This window comes from Macrobrachium nipponense, chromosome 4 (genome assembly GCF_015104395.2).
Source record: "Macrobrachium nipponense isolate FS-2020 chromosome 4, ASM1510439v2, whole genome shotgun sequence".
In the NCBI taxonomy this organism is placed as follows: domain Eukaryota; kingdom Metazoa; phylum Arthropoda; class Malacostraca; order Decapoda; family Palaemonidae; genus Macrobrachium; species Macrobrachium nipponense.
In genome coordinates, this window is record NC_061100.1 from 121,155,357 (window position 1) to 121,163,444 (window position 8,088).

At 37.0% G+C, this 8,088-nt stretch overlaps 1 long non-coding RNA gene across 1 annotated transcript; it reads right to left on the reverse strand.

The window, feature by feature from the left end:
* Positions 1 to 3,218: 3,218 nt before the first annotated feature.
* On the reverse strand, positions 3,219 to 4,267 carry LOC135211716 (uncharacterized). Its single transcript, XR_010313728.1, has 3 exons — positions 4,175 to 4,267; positions 3,856 to 3,946; positions 3,219 to 3,556 (listed from the first exon to the last, which is right to left on the reverse strand). It is a non-coding gene; the product is annotated as an uncharacterized LOC135211716 (long non-coding RNA).
* Positions 4,268 to 8,088: the final 3,821 nt, after the last annotated feature.

Here is an 8,088-nt window from a genome sequence, read left to right on the forward strand (position 1 = left end):
ATCTCGAAGAAATTCCGATCCAAACGAGCATACAGGGACTTACTGTAGTTTCGTTACGTCAAAAAAAAACCGAGGTATTGCATCCAATGACTTCCTTATAAACATTATAAAAAAGAAAAGAAAAGTGAAACAGCCTCTGTTTTACCTCATCGCACTCACCTGTAACTTACTGTTAATTCTTGAACACTGCATTCAAATACCTTTCCTGTTCTAAAGATAATGATTTTATAATTTTGAAAGACTTATCTGAGCAAAAATAACATGGATGGGTAAAAAAATTTAAAAAAGAAAAGCTACAGTGATTTCAACAAGAATAATAATGACACGGTTTCTAAAAGGTACAATTTACTGCATGTAAGAATACTACACACTATTGATTTTCTTCCTATAATATTTTGCCTTCATGTTATGAACTTACTTGTCATATTTACCTTTTTATTAGGTCATAGATGGATTTAATATTCCAACATAAAGACTTTATATTCAAGGTTGTCATGGAGTAGTCAAAATGGGGTTGTAAAGACCATTGCTGTAAAGCTAAAAAATCTGGCTAAAAGGGACTGATCAAAATTTAATGAGATATGATCAGAGATTTCTTAAAGCTTGATTCCTTTTTATCTGCAAAATGTCCAGTGGCTTCTGAACTGCAAAGTCTGTGGTAGTGAAGTTTCCTTCTTAGACTTCCCTTGGAAGGGTGAAAATGGGAATAATGACAGTGGTCTTTGACGCCTGAAAATCAGTACTGGGAAGATGAATTCACATGACTGGACAAAATTCATCTTTGAGAATGCAGACTTCAGTAACAAACCTGGGTATAATACAAGAAAGAAGTGTTATATATATATATATATATATATATATATATATATATATATATTGCTCACTACTAGGGCAAACTGGTGACAGACACTGCTGTGTAGCTCAGGAATGATTTCAGTTTCAGCTGAACCTCAGGTTTAGATGATATTTGATATCTATACTCGGTTTTTTTCCATCTGTCCATCCGCCTGTGGTGTTTGCGTATGGTAACACTGCTTCCGGGCTTTAGATAGTTACATTCAGCTTACATTCAACAATAATAACAGTATCCTATTTCGAATATTAACGGTGTAATTCGCATACAGTAAATTATTAAAACACTTTTCAGTTGCAAATGTACACCCAGATATCCTTTTATTTACCTAAAACTTACACATAGCGTAACTATTTAAAGCCCGGGACACAGTGTTACCATACGAAAACACCACAGGCGGATGGACAGATGGAAAAAAACAGAGTATAGTTAGCCTCTAAGATGTTAGAGAGGCACACTTAAATTGACAAGTGTTGCCAGTTTGGGAGCTTCTAATATATTTTGCTGAAATGGTTGAGAGTTCGCAGTGTCAGTTCTGGTTCTTTTTTACAATGATACGAGCATTTAGAGAAAGAAATTTTACACTGTTGTGGTTTCCTGTCAGAACTAAACCCTACTTCTAAGCTAACAATGCTGTCGATTCAAGCGTGTGGGCCTCCCAGTCATCTTTGAGATATACTGTGTCAGGAGAATCAACAACCAGAGGTTGCCAGAGATATCTGTTCAAAGAAAATTTTCTCTCTATGAATATGAAAGAAATTCTTCTCAAGTTGCTACTCATCAAGTCCATGATGAACAGACTGATGAAGTCGTCGAAGGAGGTGATAGAGCTATAGGGCTTACAGACAGCTCAACAGGTCTTCGAACAGAACAAATTAATGCAAGATGCGAACAGTCAACAGCATCTCAGAAAGTTATGAATGAATTTGGCAATTCATTCATGGAAGAGAAGGGAGACCTTACTCTTGATACGCCAGAAAGGCATTAATCCTAAAATCGAATATTGCAGTAGTTATCATAATTTAAGAGAACAGATATCATCACCGGAACTCAAAGTCTAAAACAAGATCTGAACAAGGAAAAAAAAAATTTTTTCCTTAGCAGGAACAGAACAACGAAAAGTAAAAACAAACTTTATTACATTGCAGGAGATTCCTCAGAGACAGTGACAAAGAAAAACAGAGCTGTTCCATTTCACAAAGGATTAGAATGCGTTCATAAATGCTAGTTACACCAACATCAAAGTAGGGAAAGTCAGCATGCAAATATTCTTACATATCAGGAATGCAGTTAGTGAGAGCTACAAGTCTGATCCGTGATGACTGGCGCTGATAACACGAACATATTAGGGGTCGTCACATCCCTATGTCTTACCTGACAACAATAAACCTACAGAAATTGTGGTTTGTATTGGCAAAGGTGCAACATACTTAATGGATTCTTCTGGTCCATGACATTGTTTCAGTATTGGACTAGAAAAAAAAACGAAGGGGAACTGTCCATCCGTGCCTTCAGTGGATGTGGTTTTGTACCAGGTTCTAATAAAATAAGAAGAAGAAAGTACGGCAGACAGGGAGTGTCTTCAATGAAGCCTCTATCACGCTTACAAAATGCAGGTGGTCCATCGGAAATTGAGTGCCTGATCTACAAGTTCTAGAGAAATATGTGGGTCTAATGTATAACCAATCAAATACAACTGCTTTTGTAGATGAGGCAAGTTTCGATCTCTTTGCATGAAAGCAGAGGTCATACGACTTAATCTCACCAACATAAAATGCACTGAATGTAAATGTCAAACGAGGACTCTGTCAGTCAAGGCATATATGGGGCCAGTGTGTCAGCATTCAACGCGAATCTCAGGTCCTTCTTAGAAAGATAACAAGAGGAAAACTGTCTGGATTGCCCTTGAACCCGTTTCTATAATCTTCTGGAGACTGACAAAATATAGGTGCAAAACATATGGTGGTGGGAGGTGCAAATCTGTATAGGATGGACAATGCTGACGTTCACTCTGCAGTAGCCCTTATCAAATTTTGCCAAGCGGGCACTGAATCAATATAATTTCAAATATAGGTTTTCGTATCACACCATAATCACCTTATTCAGTCATCAGACGGCCATTGAGGAGAATGTCTACCATTTTAAAATTTCAAGAGGATATGACTCTTCCGCTGAAAACCATTACTAAAAATACTTCAGTCAAATTTGTTTTAGAAAAATGGAAATATTATCTTAAAGAATATCAATGTCAATTTAGATTTAAATCTCTATTCTAAGGATTCTAAATAAAAGACTGTATTATTTGATACAAAAAATATGTATTAATTTTCTTCTTTTTTTAAAATACATTTGAGCTGTGTATTGTCATCGGCAGATAATTTATGATAAGGCTTTTCAGTCATTATCTCGGGATCACAAAATTCATAACACTTCTGGTGAAAAGTATTAGAGCGCTCTGTGCATTGCTAACGACCTTAATTGAATACCATGCATTGCTCCTTGACATTGTATCAGCAATTTTCTTTCGAAATTTCTTTTCTCTGTATAGTGAATAACCTCGTAATCTTGTGTATCATTTTCAAGTAAACAGCAACCTTAGTTTTATCTCTCACGAGAAGCCGTGGATTTGCAGGTGGCATATGCAGATGGATCCTCCAACCGAGTAAGATCTATAAATGGTAACATAGCGGCCTTGTCCGTTAACTGGAAAATGAATTCAATTCTATAATGTCTTAAGTAGCGCATCATTCTTATGTTCGATCTTCACAGGCCTGTGTTGTAAATTTTACTTCCATTATCAGTAGTAGTGAAAACGATAGTTGTTTTTGAAATGTTACCCGTGAAAAATTGAATTCAGTCTTAGGGTAAGACCATGCGTTGCGGACACACGCACAAACTCGGAAAATCCTTGCGAATATCCGAAAGTTCCTGACCTTTGAGTGGTTTTTAGGATGCACGAAAATGAAAAAAAATACAACCTGTTTTCTTCATCAATAACTTACCGTTGAATGTTTCAGCAGTGTAAGGCGTTACGTAACTGGTGTTTCTCTGCAGCGCAAAAGTGTCGGTCTGGTAACTCCCGGTGTCGCCAATCTGGAAATACGTTCAAGGGCGATAAGCAAAGAATTCCTTCGGTTCCAAAATGAATTTGGCTACGTCACACGAGAACAGCGCAGCTGACTTTTTTTTTTTTTTTTTTTTTTTTTAACTCTTTAATTGGCAAATTCACAGCCCCTAATTGTCACAGCTATAAAGTACGTAATACATAGGCTCTTATCTCCAGTCTTTTAGGGTAGGTTCATTCTTGAATGCTTTACGTACGTAGATGACAATGCTTTTTAGTGAAGAGGCTTTTGTCCCGAATGATGGAGTGATGACAACTTTCCTGTGTTGTACGAGCTTCCGAGGTCAGATTTCTGATAAAAGCGTTTTGTTCGTATCAGCAAGGGCAGCTGTACTGGTCGCTACGGCCGCACATAACGCCATCCACCTGCGAAAGTTACACGCGTTAAATGCTGTACATAGTATACACACACATACACAAGCACACACATATTTCAATATAGTCCACAGGATAAAAGAGAGAATAAAAGTAGCACGATAATTTCGCCATCCACCAGGCCTCTTCAAGAGCTTTATTTTAACTAAACAGAATGAATATATAAAAAAATTCATAAACACTTTAAACACTGGAAAAATAAAATTAACATAACAATTGTCAAAGTAAAAATGAGGTTGTTTAGATCATAAACAAATGGTCAAATCAGCAATTCAACCAAGTTAAAAGATTTGGTGATTGGTCATTTAAACCTTTCTCTGAATTTGTACGTGCGAGAAACAATATGAAAGAATAAAGGGTCCAATTTATATATGCCTGACTGATACTGAAAGTTTCTTTGTTTTGTTAAAACATATGCAAGCTGTTTCTAACAGATTTCTTGTAATTATATCTTTTTCCTTGAATAATGTCTCTGTTTTGTTCCAAAGGGTATGGGCAGCCACAATTTCGTACATGTAAATTAACAGCACTGTTTGGAGAATTTGTTCTTGCACAATATTGATGCTGGGAAATTCTCTTATCGATATCATTTCCTGTTTGCCACATGTAGAATTTGCCACATTTCACAAGGTATTTTGGAAACCAAGCCTTCTTCTTGTTTGGGACTGTTGCCAATAACTGTTTTTCCTACTGTGTTGGAGTAGGAAAATACCACTTTATAAAGTTTAATAATCCCAAAAGATAAACAATCTCACTGAATGAAAGGTGGAAAGGGATAACCAGAGTATTACTCATATTATATTCCTATTTGGTGTTTGTTCTATGATAAGTTTGTTCAGCTAAGAATAATCATTCCTCTGTTTCCCTGAAAGTTGTTTTTCATGCCAATTCTGATGATAATATTAATCTCCTCGTCTAAATATTCAGGGCTAACTATTCTAGGTGCTCTTGAAAAATTTGTAGCTTTTCTGTGAATTTGAATTTTAGGCCATTATCTATTCTAATTACTTTAGTGTCTAAAAATGTATAGAGTTTTGTTTGTTTCTTTCTCCATGAAGAATTTTATTGATGGTACTAAGGAATTATTAAGATCAGATAGAAATTTATCAGTATCGTGGTTTACCCTCCACAAACAGTAAAAGTGTCATCTACGTATCTAACCCAATAAACATCATCTGGCATTATGCTGTTGGGTGCAATTCGAGTTTCATAGAATTCCAAGTATGTATATCTTAGACAGGCAGGAGAACAAACAGTTGCCCATTTGCATTCCAAATTTCTGCTTATAATTTCTATCACACAAAGTCTCATTAATTTCAAAATGTCTGAAACAGGTAAACAGGTATGGAAAAATATATTTATTTAGTTCCATATATATATAATATATATATATATATATAATATATATAAATATATATATATATATATATATATATATATATATACGTATATAGGTACATATGGATCTCCTGAAGAAAAGCGCACCCCACCACACGCTTGGGTCGCTTTTCTTCAGGATAGAAAATATTGAGGTCGCTTTTCTTAAGCTGAAGAATTAACAGGGGTTTACAGTAAGGCCGTGGCGGTATGGCGCTTCGCGCCTTATCCACATATTTAAAGATTCTTGGCAAGCTCGTATGTTCTGGCAAGAGGTAATGTTGCGCTGCGCATGCTAGCCACAGGGGTTACAGTAGGTTTGATTATTTTTGGGTCACCTGAAGATTGGAGACACTAACAAGCAGGGGGGTCGTTTAGTCTTCAGGTGGAAAATATTGGGGTCGATTTTCTTCAGGAGGAAAATATTGGGGTCGTATTTCTTCAGGAGGAAAATATTTGGGGTCGATTTTCTTCAGGAGGAAAAATATTGGGGTCGATTTTCTTCAGGAGAGGTATTAGGGGTAGCTAATCTTCAGGTGATCCGGTATATATATATATATATATATATATATTATATATATATATATAATATATATATATATTATTATATATATATAATATATATATATATATATATTTATATATATACCTATATATATATATATATATATATATATATATATATATATATATATATATATATATATATCCCATGCACGTTATAAATAGACACCATACTTTTTACGCTGATATGTAAATTCACATATTATATCTAAAATATCTAGATATCTAGTCATTTATATTTTATGTTTTGTTCGGCTGTTTCTGAGTTTCCAGACACAATATTACCAGCAGGAAACACAAATAAATAAGGTTAATACTTGTGATGAAGTAAGTAATCTGCTCTTCGTCACCTATACAAGCAACTCGTGGCGCACACCACAAACACGTTGAACACGAATCAACGGCTTTATTGGTAATCGTTCCAGTAGCGGGTAGAGCCGTCAGTGCATCTCATGCGGTGCACTGTAGACATTACTTACGGTTCTTTGCAGAGTGTCTTCGGACCCTAGCTGCAATCCCTTTTCGTTCCTTTTACTCTTCCTCTTTCCATATTCTCTTTATTCCATCTTCACTTTCCCCCCTCTCCTAGCACTGATTCGTAGTGCAACTGCGAGGTCTTCCTCCTGTTACACCTTTCAATTTTACCATCAATTTCCGTTTCAGCTTTAAATGACCTCATAGGTCTCAGTGCTTGGCCTTTAGCCTTAGGAGTAAATAAGGGAACATCACACCGTTGTATTAGGATCCAGTAGAAATAATAGTATGAACATTACAAGTGCGGGTATTTCCGTTGATTTGCCCCCTAATAAAGATTCTTTGCAACACGTATTAGCAAGGGTTAGTAGCAATCAGTAGTAACGACAGTAGCATTAGTAGTAGAAAAATGCATTCTTTACTTACAAGTGAGCTAAAGGGGTACTGGGAAGCCTACAAGACTACCAACACTAGTGATAGTCTTGTACAAAGACAAATCTGATGCTACGCCCTCTGATAAGCCTCTATAAAGTTGGGGTGGGGGGTCGGGGGTTCGGGCTTCCCGGAGGTGCCGCGCCCTGTAAATCACGCAGTTGGCACCTGGAAGTCAGTGGTACCATGGTCAGTCTAGCCAGCTTCAAAGAAAAGTAAGTTCAATGGCATTCCCGTAAAACTTTGCCCAACTTAGGGCTTAAGCACACTGGCGAACTTTGTAGAGCCACAAGTGGCTGCGTTTTTGTAGGGCGGGGATATTTTCTCACCCATAGGTTCCCATTGTTTTCAAGCTAGTGTGCTCTGCCCGCCACTTTGTGCGGCCACTTGTGGTGCCACAGAGTGGCTAGTGTGCTCGGGCCTTAACTCGGTTTTCTTCCATCTGTCCACCTGCCTGTGGTCCTCGCGCATGGTAACACTGCGTCCTGGGCTTTAAATAGTTACGCTGTGTGTAAGTTTTAGGTAAATAAGAGGGATATCTGGGTGCACATTTGCAACTGAAAAGTGTTTTAATAAATTACATGCAAATTACACCGTTAATATTCGAAATAGGAAATTGTTATTACGTTGAATGTAAGCCTTTTCGGGGTGGCGAATGGAACAGCCAGACGCAGTGGCGGGAAAATTGCTTCTCTCGCTGTTCACTGCGGCGAGATGCGTCTGGTTGTTTCATTCGCTGCCCCGGTGTAATTCGCACACAGTAAATTATGAAAACACTTTTCAGTTGTAAATGTACACCCAGATATCCTTTTATTTACCTAAAACTTACACATAGTAACTATTAAAGCCCGGGGATGCAGTGTTACCATGTGCGAGGACCACAGGCGGA